This window comes from Gopherus evgoodei, chromosome 3 (genome assembly GCF_007399415.2).
Source record: "Gopherus evgoodei ecotype Sinaloan lineage chromosome 3, rGopEvg1_v1.p, whole genome shotgun sequence".
Classification (NCBI taxonomy): Eukaryota; Metazoa; Chordata; order Testudines; family Testudinidae; genus Gopherus; species Gopherus evgoodei.
Genome location: NC_044324.1, coordinates 188,296,101 through 188,318,754, shown reverse-complemented (window position 1 = coordinate 188,318,754; position 22,654 = coordinate 188,296,101). Strand labels below are relative to the sequence as shown.

Genomic DNA, 22,654 nt, shown 5'->3' with positions numbered 1-22,654 from the left:
CACCTCTCTCCAGGGCGGCTGGGAGCCAGGCCGCCTCACGACCTGGGGTGACAACAACAGTTCTGGGCCCAGACCCTCAGGCAGGGGCTGAGCAAGTAGTTCAGTTCATAGAGCCCAGACCCTGGATCAGGGCGGGGCAACAAACACTGGTGCAGGGCTCAGACCCTCAGGCAGGGGCTGAGCAAGCAGTTCAATTCATAGAGCCCAGGCCCTGGATCAGTGTGGGGCAACAAACACTGGTGCAGGGCTCAGATCCTCAGGCAGGGGCTGAGCAAGTTTATACAAGGTAAGAGGCCCAGGCTTCTGGGCCTGAGCGTTGGGGCAAGGGGGGAGACTGCCACCCGTGAGTGGGGTGGCAGGGGGGACACAGGCCCGCCCACTCCTCTGCGTCCCAGCCCGGGGCCTTAACAGCAGCAGGCAACCTGCTGCTGTGTCAGTGGGGATCCTGGCCGCAACGCACTGACATTGGCTCTGGTTCTGCTGCAGCCCGACTAGGGTCAGCTGCCCCCGGGCTACTTCCAGACTCCCCCTCGGGGCCTACCTGGATCCTGGGTCGTCCTCTGCAGGATCCAGGTGCATGGGTTCGTCCCAGTCGGGGCTGGAGGGTAGGTCTGGCAGCTCCTCGGGGTAGCGAGCACGGGGAAGCTCCGGCAGTTCCTCTGGATAACGAGCACGAGGGAGCTCCGGCAGCTTCTCTGGATAACGAGCACGGGGGAGCTCCAGCAGCTTCTCTGGATAACGAGCACGGGGGAGCTCCAGCAGCTCCTCTGGGTAGCGAGCACGGGGGAGCTCCGGCAGCTCCTCTGGGTAGCGAGCACGGGAAAGTTCAGGCCACTCTGGGCGGCTACCCTGGGTTGCAGGAGTCTCCCAGTCCTGAGCTCCTGGAGGAACGTCCGCTCGCTCCGGCCGCTGGGGCCTTACTGAGCTCGGAGGGCCCGCCTTTATACTTCTGGATCTGCGCTTGACCCCCTTTATACTTCCAAGTTGGCGCTTGACCCTTTGCGGGGCGGGGTCAGAGCTCTGTAGCTCTGCTCAGCCCAGCCTCCAGCTGGGCTCTTCGTCCTCCGGGGCGGCTGGGAGCCAGGCCGCCTCACTACAACATATAATTAGATTATGGGCTGCTCCTGGATGCTCAGATTGTAGCTGTGGCCAAGAACACTTTTACCCATCTGCACCTGGTGAGAACATAAGAACATAAGAACGGCCGTACCGGGTCAGACCAAAGGTCCATCTAGCCCAGTATCTGTCTACCGACCAATGCCAGGTGCCCCAGAGGGAGTGAAGCTAACAGGCAATGATCAAGTGATCTCTCTTCTGCCATCCATCTCCATCCTCTGATGAACAGAGGCTAGGGACACCATTCTTTATCCTTCCTGGCTAATAGCCATTTATGGACTTAGCCACCATGAATTTATCCAGTTCCCTTTTAAACATTGTTATAGTCCCAGCCTTCACAACCTCCTCAGGTAAGGAGTTCCACAATTTGACTGTGCTCTGTGTGAAGAACTTCCTTTTATTTGTTTTAAACCTGCTGCCTATTAATTTCGTTTGGTGACCCCTAGTTCTTATATTATGGGAATAAATAAATAACTTTTCCTTATCCACTTTCTCTACATCACTCATGATTTTATATACCTCTATCATATCCCCCCCTAGTCTCCTCTTTTCCAAGCTGAAGAGGCCTAGCCTCTTTAATCTTTCCTCATATGGGACCCTCTCCAAATCCCTAATCATTTTATTTGCCCTTTTCTGAACCTTTTCTAGTGCTAGAATATCTTTTTTGAGGTGAGACCACATCCATACACAGTGTTCGAGATGTGGGCGTACCATGGATTTATATATGGGCAATAAGATATTCTCTGTCTTATTCTCTATCCCCTTTTTAATGATTCCTAACATCCTGTTTGCTTTTTTGACCGCCTCTGCATACTGCGTGCACATCTTCAGAGAACTATCCATGATGACGCCAAGATCTTTTTCCTGACTCGTTGTAGCTAAATTAGCCCCCATCATATTGTATGTATAGTTGGGGTTATTTTTTCCAGTGTTCATTACTTTACATTTATCCACATTGAATTTCATTTGCCATTTTGTTGCCCAATCACTTAGTTTTGTGAAATCTTTTTGAAGTTCTTCACAATCTGCTTTGGTCTAAATTATCTTGAGTAGTTTAGTATCATCTGCAGATTTTGCCACCTCACTGTTTACCCCTTTCTCCAGGTCATTTATGAATAAATTGAATAGGATTGGCCCTAGGACTGACCCCTGGGGAACACCACTAGTTACCCCTCTCCATTCTGAGAATTTACCATTAATTCCTACCCTTTGTTCCCTGTCTTTTAACCAGTTTTCAATCCATGAAAGGGCCTTCCCTTTTATCCTGTGACAGCTTAATTTATGTAACAGCCTTTGGTAAGGGACCTTGTCAAAGGCTTTCTGGAAATCTAAGTACACTATGTCCACTGGATCCCCCTTCTCCACATGTTTGTTGACCCTTCAAAGAACTCTAATAGATTAGTAAGACACCATTTCCCTTTACAGAAACCATGTTGACTATTGCTCAACAGTTTGTTTTTCTATGTGTCTGACAATTTTATTCTTAACTATTGTTTCGACTAATTTGCCCGGTACTGACGTTAGACTTACAGGTCTGTAATTGCCAGGATCACCTCTAGAGCCCTTTTTAAATATTGGCGTTACATTAGCTAACTTCTAGTCATTGGGTACCAAAGCTGATTTAAAGGACAGGTTACAAACCTTAGTTAATAGTTCCGCAACTTCACATTTGAGTTCTTTCAGAACTCCTGGATGAATGCCATCTATTCCCGGTGACTTGTTAATGTTGAGTTTATCAATTAATTCCAAAACCACCTCTAGTGACACTTCAATCTGTGACAGTTCCTCAGATTTGTCACCTACAAAAGCCGGCTCAGGTTTGGGAATCTCCCTAACATCCTCAGCCATGAAGACTGAAGCAAAGAATCCATTTAGTTTCTCTGCAATGACTTTATCATCTTTAAGCACTCCTTTTGTATTTTGATCATCAAGGGGCCCCACTGGTTGTTTAGTAGGCTTCCTGCTTCTGATGTACTTAAAAAACATTTTGTTATTACCTTTGGAGTTTTTGCCTAGCCGTTCTTCAAACTCCTCTTTGGCTTTTCTTATTACACTCTTGCACTTAGGCTGGCAGTATTTGTGCTCCTTTCTATTTGTCTTACTAGGATTTGACTTCCACTTTTTAAAGGAAGTCTTTTTATCTCTCACTGCTTCTTTTACATGGTTGTTAAGCCACGGTGGCTCTTTTTTAGTCCTTATACTGTGTTTCTTAATTTGGGGTATACATTGAAGTTGGGCCTCTATTATGGTGTCTTTAAAAAAGGCCCATGCAACTTGCAGGGATTTCACTTTAGTCACTGTACATTTTAACTTTTGTTTAACTAAACCCCTCATTTTTGTATTGTTCTCTCTTTTGAAATTAAATGCCACAGTGTTGGGCTGTTGAGGTGTTCTTCCCCCCACAGGGATGTTGAATGCTATTGTATTATGGTCACTATTTCCAAGCAGTTCTGCTATAGTTACCTCTTGGACCAGCTCCTGCGCTCCACTCAGGATTAAATCTAGAGTTACCTCTCCCCTTGTGGGTTCCTGTACCAGCTGCTCCATGAAGCAGTCATTTAAAGTATCGTCCTGCATTTCGTCCTGAAGTGAAATGTTCCCAGTCAATATGGGGATAATTGAAATCCCCCACTATTATTGGGTTCTTAATTTTGATAGCATCTCTAATTTCCCTTAGCATTTCATCATCATCATTATTACTGTCCTGGTCAGGTGGTCGATAATAGATCCCTAATGTTATATTTTTACTAGAGCATGAAATTTCTATCCACAGCGATTCTATGGAATATGTGGATTCACTTAAGATTTTTACTTCATATGAATTTACATTTTCTTTCACATATAGTGTCACTCCTCCCCCTGCACGACCTGTTCTGTCCTTCCGATATATTGTGTACCCCGGAATGATTGTGTCCCATTGATTGTCCTCAGTCCACCAGGTTTCTGTGATGCCTATTATATCAATATCCTCCTTTATCACAAGGCACTCTAGTTCACCCATCTTATTATTTAGACTTCTAGCATTTGTGTACAAGCACTTTAAAAACTTGTCCCTGTTTATTTACCTGCCCTTATCTGATGTGCCAGATTCTTTTTTATGTGACTGTTTATCATCTAATCCGGCTCTTACATTATCCTCTTCCATCCTCTATTCCTGACTATAACCTAGAGATTCCCTATCATCAGACTCTCCCCTAAGAGAAGTCTGTGTTTGATCCACATGCTCCTCTGCAGCAGTCGGCTTTCCCCCATCTCCTAGTTTAAAAACTGCTCTGCAACCTTTTTAATGTTTAGTGCCAGCAGTCTGGTTCCATTTTGGTTTAGGTGGAGCCCACCTCTCCTATATAGGCTCCCCCTATCCCAAAAGTTTCCCCAGTTCCTAATGAACGTAAACCCCTCCTCTCTACACCATCGTCTCATCCACGCATTGAGACTCTGAAGCTCTGCCTGCCTACCTGGCCCTGAGCGTGGAACTGGAAGCATTTCTGAGAATGCCACCATAGAGGTCCTGGATTTCCGTCTCTTCCCTAGCAGCCTAAATTTGGCTTCCAGGACATCTCTCCTACGCTTCCCTATGTCATTGGTACCTACATGTACCACGACCACCAGCTCCTCCCCAGCACTACACATAAGTCTGTCTAGATGCCTCGAGAGATCTGCAACCTTTGCACCAGGCAGGCAAGTCACCATATGGTTTTCCCGGTCATCACAAACCCAGCTATTTATGTTTCTAATGATCGAATCTCCCATTACTAACACCTGCCTTTTCCTAGCAACTGGAGTTCCCTCCCCCAGAGAGGTAACCTCAGTGCGAGAGGCAACCCCAGCACCATCTGGAAGGAGGGTCCCAACTATAGAAAGGTTTCCCTCTGCTCCCATTGACTGCTCTGCTTCCCTGGGCCTGCCTTTCTCCTCAACAGCACAGAGGCTGTCTGAGCGGAGGTGGGACAATTCTAAGTGTCCCGGAAAGTCTCATCAACATACCTCTCTGCCTCTCTTAGCTCCTCCAGTTCTGCCACCCTGGCCTCCAAAGCCCGTACGTGGTCTCTGAGGGCCAGAAGATCTTTGCACCGACTGCACACACATGCCACCCGCCCACAAGGCAGGTAATCATACATGCTACACTCAGCACAATAAACTGGATAGCCTCCACTCTGCTGCTGGGCTTTTGCCTGCATTGTCTCCTAGTTAATGAAAGGGTGGTTTAAAGAAAGGGGTTTTGGAATATGGTTTGGATTATAGGTTTTAAGGGGACTACAAGGGAACAGATAGGACCGACAAGGGAACCCTCTCCCTTCCCACTCCCCTTCCAAACTCCCTTGCAAAACTCCCTGTTAGCAGCCCCTGGTCGCAAGCTCCCTGGTTGCTTGTGCGCAGCTTTATAAAGCCCTGGCCTGAGTTAATGCCCCGCCCACTGATTAAGGCTCAGCCAATTACCAGAGGCTTCAAGCTTTCAAACCTTCCTTTGAAGCTTACCGCCTCCAACTGCCAGCCACAGCACACGGTCCTTCAAACAACCAACCAACCAAACAGACTGACAAACACAAGCTCAGCACACAGCAAGTAACCCCCAAACACACACACACTACAGTCACTTACCCCACAGATGCTGTATTTGCTCCTCCTTCACCTGGAGAACTCCCTTGCAAAACTCCTTGTTAGCAGCCCCTGTTCGCAAGAAGAGTAGGATCTTCTCTCCACAATGGCCTTGTCACAATTGTCCAGGTCCTCGTCACCTGGGTCACTGGATACTGCAGTGTCCTCTGCATGGGGATATGTACCGAGTCAATCAGAACCTGAAACTAGTGCAGAATGTGGTTACCGGCTTATTGTGTGAAATTTCACACCAGGAGCACATCACACCAGTGCTCTGGGATCTGTACTGGCTGTTGATAGCTTTCTGGTTCAAGTGCAAGATACTGGCTTTAACCTGTTAAAAGGTTTGAGAGTTGGTCACCTGGGAAATGGCCTCTCCCTCTGCCGTGCTGTGCCGTTGAGATCAGCAGCGATAGTCAAGCTGAAGCCCCCTCCGTACAAACAAGTGCAAATTGCTAGAAGGATGTTCTGCGTGGCCCTTCATGGTGGAGTTGGTTCTACCTTCAGCTGATCCAAGGTAACCCAGATGTGTTCACTGTCAGGGCATGCTGCACGGCCTCTATGTATTCCCAGGCACTTGGGCAGGGGGCCAGTTGGGGACTGGAGGAAGTTGTTAACTAGCTCTCCTGTGATGGTGTATTGTTTGTTTTGTTGGATGCAGATGAGATGGGAGGCCACCCAGGGTGACACTGCTGTGAAAGTTTTATTATGGAAGGGTGTCCAGAGCGTGGCATGGGCACCTTTTTATATGTTGTTAGCCTAAATAAATAAATTACAAGTATTAAAATAGAAAAAATTGTGGCTGACAGCATGCTACAGCAGCAGCAATCAGAAGTGGAAGGGGTTGCTGGAGCCATTGTGTTCCTCCCTATTCCTTCCTCTTTTCGATGACTGTTGCAATGCTAGCACAGAACAACAGCTCCTCTCTTTAGCCATTGTAGTTGGATGCTGTTCAGGGGAGCCTGAGCTCTCCCAGCTTGTAAACCTGTGCAGAGCCAGCCACAGTCTAGCCTTTCCTGCAAGCCAGAACAAAAGTACCATACCTTTCTCTGCTTGGTCGGAGCGCCTTTCTCTTGCCTAGCAAGTGATTAGTGGTTTCTCCTTTGATTCATGCATTAGTGTTTTGTAAATAGTTTTGTTGACAGTGGTTAGTTAGTGAAGTTGTTGTTAAACATGTCGCTAGTAAGTTAAGGTCCCAGTGGGGACTTTGCCACAGGCAGGGTATGCCCCAGTCTCCGGATTTTAAGTCCTGTGCTGACTGTAACAGGCTAGTTAGTGACCCCCATAGCAGTTGCTTGAAGTAGTTGGGGGAATCACATGTAAAGGAGAAGTGTTGCATCTGTAAGAACTTTCATCCGAGAACACAGAAGGAGCACAACATCCATTTGAGGGCCGTTCTCATGGAGGCTGCTCTCCACTCAGCCTCAGAGCCATCCTGGCTGGACTTGACTCCCAGTGCTTGAGCCTCGATGCACAGTGCATCTCCGGACCAGGTTCTACCCAGCACCGCTCCCCTTGGCCAGTGCCTAAGAAGAAATCGAAGATGCGCGTGTGACGGCTTAGATCACAGGAACCCCCTTGGGAGCTGCCAACTGATGTGCCAAGACTACTTCTGCCCTGCTTTCCTGCCCTGGCAGCTTGGAACTTCAGTGCTTGCTAGCAAGCTAGCTGCAAACCCAGGCCCAGTCTGAACCATGTTCCCTAACAGCTATAGGCTTAATTGAAAGCAGCTTAAGAAGTGTTCCTGTCTTTAACACTCAGATGCCCAACTCCCAATGGGGTCCAAACCCCAAATAAATCCATTTTACCCTGTATAAAGCTTATACAGGGTAAACTCATAAATTGTTCGTCCTCTGTAACACTGATAGAGATGCACAGCTGTTTGCCCCCCTCCCCCCAGGTATTAATACATACTCTGGGTTAATTCATAAGTAAAAAGTGATTTAATTAAATACAAAAAGTAGAATTTAAGTGGTTCCAAGTAATAACAGACAGAACAAAGTGAATTACCAAGCAAAATAAAATAAAACACCTAAGTCTATGCCTAATACATAAGAAAACTAAATACAGATAAAACCTCACCCTCAGATGTTTCGATAAGCTTCTATCACAGACTGGACGCTTTCTTAATCTGGGCACAATCCTTTCCCCTGGTACAGCCCTTGTTCCAGCTCAAGTGGTAGCTAGGGGATTTCTCATGATTGCCACCCCCTTTGTTCTGTTTCACCCCCTAATATAGCTTCGGCACAAGGTGGGAATCTTTTGTCTCTCTGGGTCTCAACTTCTCCCTCTAAATGGAAAAGCACCAGGTTAAAGATGGATTCCAGTTCAGGTGACATGATCACCTGTCACTGTAAGACTTCATTACCCACTTGCCAGCACACAGGTATACAGGAAGACTTACAAGTAAAACAGAGCCATCTACAGACAATTGTCCTGGTTAATGGGAGCCATCAAGACTCCAAACCACCATTAATGGCCCACACTTTGCATAATTACAATAGGCCCTCAGATTTATATTTCATATTTCTAGTTTCAGATACAAGAGTGATACATTTATACAAATAGGATGAACACACTCAGTAGATTATAAGCTTTGTAATGATACCTTACAAGAGATCTTTTGCATGAAGCATATTCCAGTTACTATATATTTACACTCATTAGCATATTTTCATAAAATCATATAAAGTGCAATGTCACAGCGTGACCCGGCACCAAGCATGAAAGACTCAAGGGGCAACAGGTAAAGGACCCTGATCGGGCCACCCACCTGCCTTAAAACAACATGGGGGTGCCCCCACTATAGGGCCTTCTAGCCCCTCAAGAGATCTGTCACTGACTCCAGGGAGTAGTAGGGGTCCCAGACTCTTGGCGGAGCCTCCACTTTCCCAGGCCTTCCCAACACGCAGAGAGCAAAGAACTCTCCTAGCGCAGCCAGCACCACATGTTGCGATGACCCCAGCAAAGGCTCCCTATGAGGGCAAGCCAGCCATAGCAATCTCCCAGAAGGCAAGCAAACGGCATTGGTCCCTGGAGTCGAGGCAGTGCTCTCTGTTGTCACTCCCCACTTCAACCCAGATCATCAGTTCGTCGCTTCAGATTGCCTGCACCACACTTCCAGTGTCCACCCTCTTGACAAGGTTGACCCAGAGGGAGACGCTGGTCACCACATAGCCAGCACCAGTCATCGTCCCAGCAACCATCTCCTTGATGTAGGCTGCCGACACCTAGACCATGAGAACATTCCCTAACATGGTACCACTCCTGGCACCGATCCACATATTCAAGGCATCTACTGTGACAGTTAGCCTCCAGACTCAGGTGTCAACAGCCCCCCCGTGGTCACCGTAAGGGGATTTCTCTGGCATGGGAAGCAAGTTCAGCCCTTCACCAAGGCAGCACCCATGCAATGGAGTCCATCTCCGTGATGCCATCCTGGCAGCAGGGCAGGTGGCTGATGCAATGGCCCTACTGGAGTGCCTGAGGCATACCTGTGCCTCCTTCACACCAGTCGTTGGTTGCCGCTTCAGAAAAGCAACAGATGGCACCAAGATCAGTGCGCAAAGCACAATCGGAGGCCAGGGTCGAGGAGTGAGTGCCCATCCCAAAACCTCCTTCCCCCACGGGGGATGAAGACGTGGCCTTTCCCTGGTGGTCCAGTCATTCTCATCTTCTCCAGATCAGGTCGTTGTATGGTCCTCCCATGCTAGTCCACCAGATGATTTTAAGGAGCACAAAGCCCTGCTTCTAGAGGTGGCAGTGATGGCGGAGCAATCGGGCATCTTGTTTAATGTGCTGTCCGCATCAACCCCCTCATATGTCATGCTCCTGGTGCATGATGGGGTCCTAAAGATTGCTAAAGCCCTCTGACAAACTCTGTCCTCAATCCCACCCACCTGCAAGAGGGCTGAAAACAAGTATTTCTTCCCAGCCAAGGAGTTTGAATACTTATACACCCACCCTCCCTTGAGGTCGTTGCTTGTTTCAGCTGCCAACGAGGAATACAGACAGAGGCAATCCAGTTCTACCTCCAAAAATAAAGACACCATGAGGCTGGATCTTTTTGAAAGGAAAATTTATTCCACAGCCAGCCTACCGTTCATGGTCGCAAACCACCAGGCTCTTTTGGGGAGATATAACTTTTACGTATGGGACTACCTCAGTAAATTCAAGAACTCCCTGCCCCAGGACTCGGCCCAAGAATTCGGGGCTCTTCTTGAGGAGGGTACTATAGCGGCATAGTGCTCCCTCCAAGTGGCATGGGATGCAGCTGATTCGTCAGCCAGGGTGGTTACTTCGGCGGTGGTCATGAGGCGCAGTTCCTGGCTTCAGATTGTGGGTCTATCACAGGAGATGCAGTTCTCAATCTGGGACCTCCCATTTGATGGAGTTGGACTCTTTGCAGAGTAAACAGATGCGAGGCTGCCTGGGTGGAAGGACATTCAGTCCACCCTCCTCTTTCTGGGTCTTCATATGCCTCAGTTGGCGAGGAAGTAGTTCCAGCCATCCCCATCGCCAAGGCCTTGGCAACCTCGATGGGGGTCTGCAAGGAGAAGGGATAGGGACATGAGTTTTAGTCATTGCTGCCCTGCCTCCTCCTGCTCACCTACCCAGCCTGGCAAAACATCATGGGGCCAGAAGCACTCGTTTTGAGGTTGCCCTTGAGAGCGACACCCCAGTCAACCCCCCCCGGATCCACCCCATTCTTTCCTCAACGCAGCTTGATAGGTGTCTTGTTTGAAGAATCTTGTCTCTTTATGAAAAAGAAGTGGGGAGCTGAGGGGTCTTTTGGAAAACCTTACTCTTCAGTTTGGGAATCTTATCTGCATGGTAAATAATATCCTAATGCATTGAGTCCTCATGAAGAGAAACAGACTGAGATGATGTGTGTCATTTCAGGCCAAGATGCATTTCAATATTTTCATGATGTCGAGTCACTTGGCAGATTAGTATATACCAGTGGTGCAGAATATAGAATAATTAGCCATTCAGGGTTGTTCCTCAGAAAGTAAAGGAGATCAAAGCTTTGCCATTCATAACAATTTGAGACAAAATGTCCTTAAAGTTAGCAAGCTAGCTTTGCACTGGTAATAAATAATTTCAGCATTTCACAGTGCTTCAGATATAGGGGCAGATAATTCAGTTTCTTATCTGAAAATAATGTAAATTGTAATCACAGCTGAAAACGATATTCATTATACCAATCATAGAGCAAAACTAAAAACATAAATATCTTGCCATCTTTGTTCTATTATCGTTTCATTTCTATTCATAAACAAAGTGTCTTCACATGCCAATCCATTTTTGTATATTTTGGGCTGATTGCTGGCAAGGTAGAGAGACATAAATATTTCTAGAAATGGACATGCAACAAACAGACCATCAGGAGTTCTGAAACTTTTTGGGGTGGTTTTAAAAGTAGGATGTTTGTGGTGAATTCTGTCAACAGATTCTTCTCCTATGATCAAACGATGTGATCTTTGTTCTGTTCAGGTTCCATTCTATTGAGGGTGCAGATTTATTCATTTGTATTAATGCAGAATACAGAAAAGGGTTAACTTTCTTTCTCTCTCTCTATCTGAATGAGTTACTTATTTAGACTGTTAATTAAATGAAACTGCACCTTAGCATCATCCATTCCTAACTCTCTGGGTGACTTTTCTGAAACTTTTTTTTAATATTCCCAGTAGTTTCAGTGTTGCTTATAAAGTTCTAGCTGTTGCATGCAACTCATAACAGCACCCTAAGGGAGAAAAATTCATCTTGCCAAAAAAAAAAACAACCCAAAAAACAGTCCCATGACACACAAATGTTTATGAAGAAAAAAAAATTATGCAGTGCTTTTTCTGTATCCTATAGAAACTTTTTTTTTTAAAGAGACAAGTTAGGTAGCAGCACTTTGCTAAAAATAAATATTAAAATAGCTGTTGTCAAACAGAATAGGAAAATTTTAGCAAGTAAAATGTTATCCGTGGAACAGATTGCTCTGATTCTCATGTCTAGTATATATTGCTTTGTCCAACAACTTGCCCCAGCAGGCTTTCAATTGTGGTCTCTCTAAAGACCCTCCCAGCTGCAAGAACTGATTGACGGATTCTGTAGGCAGATGCACTTGCCAGACTCCAATAAAGACAGGCCTTGGGAAAATATAAGGCAATTATTGATGGGCAACAATCCACTAATCAGACAATTTCAAAATTAATCCCATATTCCCTTACTGTATTAGCTCTCTTACTTGTTTGTATTTATACAGCAAATTCATGACTTCAGTGAATACTCTCCCCTCCAGTCCAATTAAGTCTCTCTGAGGGTATTAAATTAAAAAAGAAGAAATATTGAAAGTGGCTTGCAATTAGTTTCTTTAAAGGGGTGTAGGCACTTGCAGGCTGTGATTCATAATATAATACATGATAATAAAAGTAAACAACATTTTTTCATAATCTTAGGAGGACAAGTATTCTTAATATGCCTTGTTATAAAATGGTTCATTTATAATGGGAAGGAAAAAGTGATTTGATTTTGGAGTTTAATTACATTTTCATAAAATTCTTCTCAAGTATCTGACAAGCCCACAGTGTCTCAAAATAACATAAATAATTTTTACTGCATTTCAATCTGTCTTTTCTTTCCACTGTTTATTGTGATCACTTTATAAAAATAGAATCACGTTCAGTTTGATAATAAACGGACTCTTAGAAAAGAATTGATCTGAAAAGATAAATTTTCCACATAAAATGCAATGTAGAGTAAATTTTGTGATGTGACAGTTTTATTGTAAGTAAATGTAGCTACAGTATTCTTGCTTTTTTACAGTTAATTTCATATTCCCAAAACATGGGATTCTGTTTTCTTTTTTCCTACAAAATTGCTTCTGCAGATCTCTCTCTGATTGCAGACTTTCTTTCGTTACCGAAACTGACAAAAACCAAATGTAGATACAATGTTAGCAAAATGACCCTGCTCACAGTCTTTGGTACTGTACTGAAGACTGGCACAGGGTAGGAACATAAATAAAACCCTTGCATGGTCATACTATACACTTTTTTCATACAGTAGTGTAGCGTATATGGTGAATGTTATCATGTTCTGGGTAGCATTCAAAAGACCACAGCATATCTAATCGGAGGTGAATCTGTAAATTCAATTTACACATGGATTGGAGAGCAGAGGCCGAAATACTAACAATTGTAAGAGGTTTAGGGGAAGCATTTTCAAGTTCTGGTTTAAGCACTAGCCTAGGACTTGGGAGACCCAGGTTCAAGGCCCTTCTCTGCCAAAGACTTCCAGTGTGACCTCGGTCAAGTCACTTAAGGCCAGATTTTTAAAGGAATTAGGCATCTAAAGGTGTAGATAGGTGCCTCATGGGATTTTCAAAAGCATTTAGGTGCCTAACTCCCATCGTTTGGCACCTTGGCCCTTTGGAAGATCCCACTAGGTGCCTATGTGCATCTTTAGGTCCCTATATACTTATAAAAATCTAGCTCTTACCACCTCTTGTGAGGTGGTATCATCCCCATCTGTAAAATGTAAAAATCTCACTGGATGTTATGAGAATAAATACATTAGAGACTGTGGGTAATGTCTACACATCAAAGAAAAACCCATGGCTAGCCCATGCCAGCTGACTTGGGCTCCCAGGACTCAGGCAGGGGTGCTGGAAAAAATTGTATAGTGAGGGTGCTGAGAACCATTGAACCCATAAGAACATAAGAATGACCATACTGGGTCAGACCAAAGGTCCAACCAGCCCACTATTCTTTCTATCAACAGTGGCCAATACCAAGTGCCTCAAAGGGCATGAACCTAACAAGCAATGATCAAGTGAATTCTCTCCTGCCTTCCATCTCCACCTTCTAACAAACAGAGGCTAGGGACATTCCTTACACATCCTGGCTAATAGCCATTAATGGACTTAACCTCCATGAATTTATCTAGTTCTCTTTTAAACCCTGTTATAGTCCTAGTCTTCACAGCCTCCTCAGGCAAAGAGTTTCACAGGTTGACTGTGCACTGTGTGAAGAAGAATTTCCTTTTATTTGTTTTAAACCTGCTGCCCATTAATTTCATTTGGTGGCCCCTAGTTCTTATTTTATGGAAACAAGTAAATAACTTCTTTATTCACTTTCTCCAAACCACTCATGATTTTATAACCACTTCAAGTCAGGGGATGTTGCAGCATCCTTAGTTCCAGCACCTATGGCTGTGGGGCTGTTTCACTGCTGTGTAGACTTTCAGGCTTGGGCTTGAACCCGAGCTCTGGGACTCTCCCACCTTTCAGGGTCCTAGAACTTGGGCTCCAGCTCGGGCCTAGAAGTCTATGCAGCAATGAAGCAGCACCATGGAGCACTGCAAATCTGAATCAGCTGTCACATGTCAGCCACAGATTTTTCTTTGGTGTATAGACATACCCTGTGAGGCACTCAGATACTGGGGAACGTATAAGCATCTAACAAAGATAGATACTGATTTAAGTATTGAAAGCACATTTCAAATTCATATAATTATGTATAGGTGGTAGATCTCTGAGTAAAATATGCATATTAATTTACATTTAAGATAGAAGCACCTAAAGGCCAACCAGATTAGAGTCACATTGTGCTAGGCACAGACGCTGACTTTCCAAAGTGCGAGGGAGTGCTTGTCCCCTGGCACTGTCTCAGGCCCTGCCCTCACTCCACCCCTTCCTCCAAGGCCCCACCCCCATCCCTGCTCCACCCCTGCCCTGTCTCTTCCCACCCCTTCTCGCCCAGTTCCGCCTCCGCCCCCAGGTGTCTCATGTTCTCACTCCTCCACCCTCCCTCTCAGCTTCCTGCGTGCCATAAAACAGCTGTTCATGGCGGGCAGGAGGTGCAGGGAGAACTAGGGAGGCGCTGATCCATGGGTTCCGCTGGCAGGTGGGAGGAACTAATGGTGGGTGCTGAGCACCCACCATTTTTTCCCCATGGTGCTCCAGCCCCAGAGCACCCACGGAGTTGGTGCCTATGGTGCTAGGTGCTGTATAAACACATGTAATTAATTTAAGTGTTCTTTAGCCATTTCCTAAATATTTTATCAAGACGTAGAGGAGGAAAGGATATTCTGTACCCGTTCACTTGGATGAAAATCCTAATGTCTTTATTGCTCAAATTGTGTTGATTGTAGGTGGATAATCTATGGAAAATTGACTCTGACCTACATATAATTAAATCTGCAAGTTTGTCACTGAGGTCACCGAAGTCACGGATTCAGTGACTTTCTGGGACCTCTGTGACTGGGCTGTCCAAGCTGTGGCCATGCGGCCAGCTGCACAAGCCCCCCTGCCGCCCCCCAGTAACAGCGGTGGTCCTGGGTCGTTCCCACCAGTGGTGGCTGCAGTGGTCCCGGGCCAACCCCTGCCAGCAGTAGCAGTCCTAGACTCCTCCCCCTCCAGCATGAGCTGGTGCCCAAGACCCCTCCCCCCCGCAGCACCAGCGGTGCCCCCAAAGCACCCACGAGTTAATCAGGGGTATATAATACAAGTCATGGACAGGTCACTGAGCCGTGAATTTTTGTTTATTGCCCGTGACCTGTCTATGACTTTTACTAAAAATACCCATGACTAAATCTCAGCCTTACATATAATACAATCCTGCGTATCTGAAAGATTCCAGGGATGTCCAAAATATTCTGATAATTGGTGAGGGAAATAATCATGGTTTGACCAAATGTGTTTGTCATAACAATATTTAATTTATTTTGCCCCTTCATAAAAATCACAAGACAACATCAACTATTTCAAAGTTAAATAACTTGTACCAATATAATTTTCAAATTTAAAAAGTGGTAAATGATTCCATAAGGGTTTGTACACACAATAGATATTAATAATATTCTAATAATGTGTATGTGCACATGTATATGTACTACATTATTTTTTATTTTGAACAAAACAGAATCTGCATGAACAATATACAGTTCAGACTCTTGTAAATCAGTATTAAATAATTAATAGATTGGTCTACATAGAGAACTAAAGTGGGAAGTAACTGAATCCAAAGTAAATAATCTGTTTCCTGATAATAAATTACTTTAAAATCTGCCCAAGACTCTCCTTATAAGGCTACAGTCACTTATAGAAGGGAACTGTCATAACAGACTTGTTAAGGGTGCATATAAAGGGAAGACTTATACACATTTTTCTGCACAGGTGCTACCAGCATTGGAAACTGTAGCACAGATAGGGCTAAGGGCTGTCTGTACGACACCTTCCAACAGTGGAGCTGCAGCAATGCAGAAAAACTCTTATAGCTTTTCCTAGTGTGGACAAGGCCCAGGATTGGACCACTGGCTGAATTGGTGCTATATAATTTTTATTTGATATATTACTAGAGTTGTTAACACCAACTAGCTCTTTAAACAAAACCAAACCTATAAATATCAGCAACAAAAGTGCAAAATAATGTGATCTCATTTTAACTGAACTAAATAAAGGGCTGATTACCAGAGAATTAAAACCGACACATGTAACAAAAAATGAATTATGTCAGTAGGAAGCTCCATAAGGTGGTAACCTCGTGCAATTTGGCAGTATCTGACTCTAGCACAGGAGGACAGCGCATGGACGGTGGGAGGATGGCAAAGAGAAATGTCCTGCAAAAATCCCTCCCACACTAAAGGACGTAGTTTGGAAGAAATAGATCTAGACCAGGGATCTCAAATTCAAATAACCACAAGGGCCACATGGGGACTAGTACATTGGCCAGAGGGCTGCATCACTGACACCCCCTCCTGCCCCTGGTCACACCCCATCCCTGCCCTGCCTCTTCCCAGCCCTTCCCCACCCCCATTCCAACCCCTTCCTCAAAATCCCCACTCTATCTCCACCCCCTCCCTGCCCCAAATTCCTGCCCCTGCCCCGCCTCTTCTCTGCCTCTTCCCCTGAGTGCGCAGCTCCCTGCTCCTCCCCGCTCCCTCCTGGAAAGCACTAAGTGCCACCGAACAGCTGTTTGGTGGCAGGAAGCACCTGGAGGTAGGCAGAGGAGTGGGGATGCAGCGCACTGGGGGGGAAGAGGGGAGGCAGCAGGTGAGGGGAACTTGAGGGCTGCAGGAAATGACTCAGAGGGAGGCAGGGGGGCTTCAGGGAGCTTGGCAGGCCTCAGCAAATAATTCGGTGGGCCGCGTGTTTCAGACCCCTGATTTAGACCAAACTGCCCAGAAGACACCTTTAAAAATGCATCAACAAGTAAAATAGGTTTTACATGAAACAAGGAGATGTATTGAGAAAATAAAATCAAAGCTGAGTACAGTTCTGGGCTAGATAATCTGCTTTCTTTTTCAGTGAATGTGCTGTTCATGAAAGTTACTGGATTGACAGCTCTTAAGGCTAAAGTCCTTATAAGAAGAGAATGGTTTGGTACATCTTGAGCAAGTTTCCAAACACCGCCTCTCCAATCTGCATCAGCCTAACAGGTTTGTCTCTCATTAGGTGCACAGTTTAGTTTCTAGTGCCCATTCACCTCCTCATAGCTGTTGACATTGGGTACCATTAATAGCACCAGGTCTTTGTTTGTTTTTAGGTGGCCAACTGTCCACTAGGAAATGGATTCAGATGATGAACTCTTTTTACATAGGCCACTGAACTGCCACCAGCTGGAAATCTTCAGTTACAATTGACCTGAGCTGAATTAGAACCAGTCATCAAGAGGTGAAAGTTGGTGTTACCAATCCCCTGAATCATTTGTCTTTTATTCATTATTTCTTTAGCATCAGCAATATGCTTAGCAAGGCACAATAAACAGAAATAGAAAGCATCTTCATAGGGATAATGTAAAGATTAAATTCCCTGTGCTCTCAGTTGCAGTGAATAGCTCACATTTTTATTCACTTTGAAATGAAAGAGCTGCATAATATGACTCTCTACTTGAAAGGATGCAGAATCAATGCACTCCCATCTGGATTATTACGTTCAATTTAGGCCATATGAACTCCTGTGCTGAAGGTGTACGTCTAAGAACATGGTGGTGAATTGAGCGTGACTTGCATGAAAGAGCAAGTTGCACCTATTCTCTCTAAAAGCATTTGCTTTTAGTTAAAATCACAATTGGTTTACTAGACAGCATATGAGGCCCCAATCTCTCCTCTGTATCACCCAGCATTCAAATGCTTAATATAGTTGCAATTTTATTATGGAGCTGTGCTCGAGACTCCATTGCTGAGGTTGCAGCCAGGTTATTTTATACGCCCTGCTTTTAGTCTGCTCCACCGTAGCTTCCGCTAAGAAGATTGTCCCGAAAATGGCAAGATTTACTCTGAAGCTTATTTCCAAATGTTTAAATTCTTAGACATTTTTAATTGTAGTGTTCCTTGATCCACATCACTTTCAGCTTTTAATGTTAACTATCAGATTTCTACTTAAAGGTAGAGACTTTTTCCTCTTTTAATAATATGAAAAGCTCTAGGCAGCTGGTGTGCTTGATCCTGATTTTTACTCTAATTATAATTGTCTTATTGTTATTTCTCTGTTGTATCCTTCTGTTGTCTCTCATATTACTCTGATTGTAAACCTATTGGAGTAGGGATCATCTTTTTGTTGTATGTGAGACTTCGGGCAGATCTACACTACTGGGCTAAATTGACCTAAGTTACGCAACTCCAGCTACACGGTGTATCTTAAGTTGACTTATTGCAGTGTCTACATCGCGCTAGGCTGATGGGAGAACCTCTCCTGTTGACTTATCTTATGCTTCTCATTCTGGTGGAGTCAATGGAGTCAACGGGAGAGTGATCAGCAGTCGATTTAGGAGGTCTTCACTAGATCCGCTAAATCGACCCCTGGTGGATCGATCACTGCAGCGTTGATCCATGGTAAGTAGAGACCAGCCCTGAGACTTCCATGTATGTGCATACAGCACCTAGCACATTGGGACCCTTATAGAATGTAAATTAATAATTTGTACATATTTAGATATTTCATAACACATGACACAATTCATAACTTCTATGAGATTCACACCACTAGAGCTGGCTGAAATTTTCCAAATTTCAATTCTCACAAAAATTTTAATTGAAATCTCAACTTTTGACAAAAACACTAAGCAAGTCTTCACAATCTGCGAGAAGGAAGGTTTGAGCAGTTATAAAGCTGATGAAAAAAAGCTTTATATGATATTTCATGTATTTATTTATTTTACTATTTTCTTTACCAATTCTACACACCACCTTTTTGTAAGAATTCTAACCCCACTTGGGTGGACTTAAATGGAGGTAAAAGTTTCAAAAGCATCTCAGTGATTTAGGAGCCAGAATCCTATTTTCGGTGAGACTTTCAGTGAGAGTTTGGCTTCTATGTACCTGTCACTTTTGAAAATGGGACTTAGGCTTCTAAGTCAGGTAGGTGCTTTTGAAAATGTTACCCAGGCTCTTTAATATCCAGGTTCTTCAGCCAGAGGTGCCTTGGTTGCTACAGTACCTTAGGGGCAGATCAGCTGGAAGCATTGATGTAGGGACAAATCTGCAGGAAGTGGAACATGCACAACTGAATTTTGTGGTGCACTGGGCATCCTTGGACTTACGAAGATGATCAAGAACTTTGTGCGGGGACACAAAGAGGTGGAAGAGAAATGAGGACTTCTTTGAGCCTTACTTATCCTCTGTTGTCCTCTTTCTATTTAAAGAGGGAGTCATGGTTTTAAAGCACATGTTTTAGCCTGCCCGATGTGACTGTGGATATTTTCATTACTCTTATTCTGCAAAATTTTTGGAGTAATATTTTCCCATAGATTAATTATTCTTGAAGTAAACTCAAATACCCTTTTCCCTAAAGTCTAGACTCATACAAACTTGGAGGTAAACTTTGTCCTTTCCTCTATGTTCAGGGAAGACCCTGGCCTCAATGGGACCGATATGGTTTCATTTCATGGAGAATGAGAGATGGATTTGAGGAGCCTCTGTAAAGTGACACCCTGAGTGCTCAAAGCAGAATCTATAGGGTCTGCCCATATAGAGGTGGGACATTGGGTCTATGACGATTCAAGGATCTAGATTGTATAATGGAATGTAAGTACTGAAGGAGCTATTGCAGTTCTGAAGCTGCATACTAGCTGCTGGGTTCTGTGACACTTCTCTGTAGAACCCCTTGCTTCAAAGTGGCTTGAGTGTAGAAGCAGAAGGATTTGACCATTTCTACTAATACAAAATAAGTTAAATATCAAACCACCGGAAATTGCTTCATTATTTTAGCAGATATTCGCTGATTGGCATTGAACTGAGTTGCATATAAAATCATATCCTACTACTATTAACTTATTAGCTAATTGATTTATTTGAGGCCATCCTTGCCAAATCACACTGGTGAGCCACATTTCATCAAACATAGGAAGTCTTCTAACAGATTCCCTGACACCAGAACCACCTGCAAACCAAGAGCTTGTGCTATTCCCACTACACAACTAACTGCACACAGTACCATTGCTATACTAGACATTATGTATAATTATCAGCACGGAAATATCGTTTGAATTCTTTGTCTCTTGGATGCAGCACAATGAATTCTGCCTGGCTGGTTTCTGATTCATGGGTTTTGCAGTTGTAAACTTAGTGATGCATCCAGCACAATTCATTTAACTTGGTGTGACATTGTTCAGTAAATTCATGCAAAATGTATCAGTTAAAAAATCACTCACATTACATACAAATGTTAATAAAATGAAATCCCTTAGCAGTCAAAGAAATTAACTCATAGAGGATAGGAAATACCTAGGCAGACCTTCCTATTTTTATGAAACTATGAATAATATAAGTATCCAATTGATAAAATTTTATTAAAGCTGACAGCCCTTAAGTGATCTAAGTGGTAAATATTGAAATGAAGTTTCAGCAACACCACAGTACCAAGGGAGGCCTAAGGCAGTAATAAGGATTAAACAATGATTTAATGTTGTTCCTTGGGGGTAAGGATTGTTGTTTTAATGGAGAGCAAAAGCTCACTTCCTCTCTAAATAATTAAACCGTGATTTAAGAAATTGATCTAAGGTAGTTGTAGTGGTTTGTTAAGTCCAAAAGAGATAAATGAAGGCAGAGTATCCTGGGGCAATGGGAAGTCAGGTGAGAGCAGTGAAGAGAGAGTTTTGCAGGATGGATTCATGACATTTGTCCCTTGGGAGTGGGAAAGCTGGCAATGAGCATATTTTATCTTTTATTTGTAATGTAAACAGACTTGTGCCGCCTGAGGCTGGGTAATAGCTAATGAGCAGGGGGTTTCCATGGGGTGCAGATTTTATTAGCACAGCTTATAAAAAAATGAGATAAATTAAAAATGTGCCGTCTTCTAGATAATCTGATAATCAGAGATTCTGCAGGGAGTATATCTACATAATACACTCACTCCTCTTACAGTGCTTAACATATTTTGTTCAATTACTGTAGCCAGCTTTATGGCTTGCTCACCTTTCTAGCAGAGAGAGAGCGAGAGAGAATTTCATGTGCTAATTGGGGATTTGGGTGTTTGAAGAACTCAAGTTTTTTTAATGTGTTTCAAATCTGTCATTTGAACATAGACAGAGAGTTAGTTAGCCAGCATTTTTCTCCTAATGTATGCCTTTTATCTGATTATCTGCCTTTCTTAAGGTGACAGATAGAGTGGTGATGGGTATAGTACAAAAGCAATATAGAAAAGAAAAAATGCATCTTTGTCTAAATAGATAAGTGCTGAGGTAATAGATGAAGATAATGGAAAATTTACTTGAAGTTAACCTGGTACTCTTGGTGGAGAAATAAAGCAATAGAAATATAACACCTGAGGTTTTTTTTCAGGAGTTAAAGTCCATTTATGGACCAGGAATAGCCAATAATTGTCCAAACCTGTCCACTGAGCACAGTATGATACTAGAAAGATGGGAAGAACATTTTGCCACTCTTCTCAATTGTGAGTTGAGCGCAAGTGATCAAATAGTAGACTCAATCGAGCAAAGTCCAGTTTGATTTGAAGATCCACTTGAAGATCCACCAACTTTGGAGGATGCTATGAATGCATTTATGGAAATGGCATATGGGAAGGCAGCTGGAGCCAACGAAATCCCAGCTGAGGTGCTGAAACACAACGGTCCAATACTTCACAAAGCTTTGCTAGACCTATTTACTTTCTGCTGGGAAAACAAGATTTTACCCCAGGATTTGAAAGATGCCAAAATCATGACTATCTACAAGTGCAAAGGGGACAAACACGACTGCAGCAATTATCAAGGCATTTCGCTCCTCTCCATTGCTGGGAGAACCCTTGGTAAGCTGTTGTGGAAAAGGCTTCAGGTTATCACAGAAGATGTACTCCCTGAATCCCAGTGTGGTTTTCGTTCATCACAGACCACTGCCGACATATCTACCTTACGCTAGTTATGGGAGAAAGCTGCTGAACAACAAATGCCCCTGTACATTGCCTTTGTTGACTCTGTCAGACGCTCTGCTCTCTGGTGCCTTCTTGCAAAGTTTGGCAGCCTAGACAAACTAATTAACCCTATACATTGCTTCCATGACAACATGCAGACCCCTGTATCACTGGGTGCTGACTCATCTGATCTCTTTTCTGTAGCTCATGGGGTTAAACGGGGCTGTGCGCTTGCCCTACATTATTTACTCTGTTTTTGGCTAGAAATCGCCGCATGTAATACCACTACAGGTGTCGCTCTAACAACGTGATTTGATGGCAGACCTCTAAACCTCCACTAATTCAAGGCCAAAAGCAAATCCTAGCAAAGTGAAGTAAAGGACCTATTGTATACCAACGACTCGGCGTTCGTCATCCTTTCCCGGAATGACCTGCAATGTTTACTGAATTCCTTTGCCCCTGCTGTATCCCTTTTTGGCCTCTGTATTAATGTAAGGAAAACAGAAATCCTGTACCAACCATCTCCTGGCAGAAACCCATCACTTCCATTACCACTAGAAATAAAATTGAACTGCTGCCAATTAAACAATGTCAAGTCCTTCC

The 22,654-nt window shown here is 44.0% G+C and overlaps 1 long non-coding RNA gene across 1 annotated transcript; it reads left to right on the top strand.

Annotated features, from left to right (window-relative positions):
• The first annotated feature begins 17,014 nt into the window (after window positions 1–17,014).
• On the top strand, window positions 17,015–22,425 carry LOC115649098. Its single transcript, XR_003999755.1, has 3 exons — window positions 17,015–17,142; window positions 17,250–18,537; window positions 21,484–22,425. It is a non-coding gene; the product is annotated as an uncharacterized LOC115649098 (long non-coding RNA).
• Window positions 22,426–22,654: the final 229 nt, after the last annotated feature.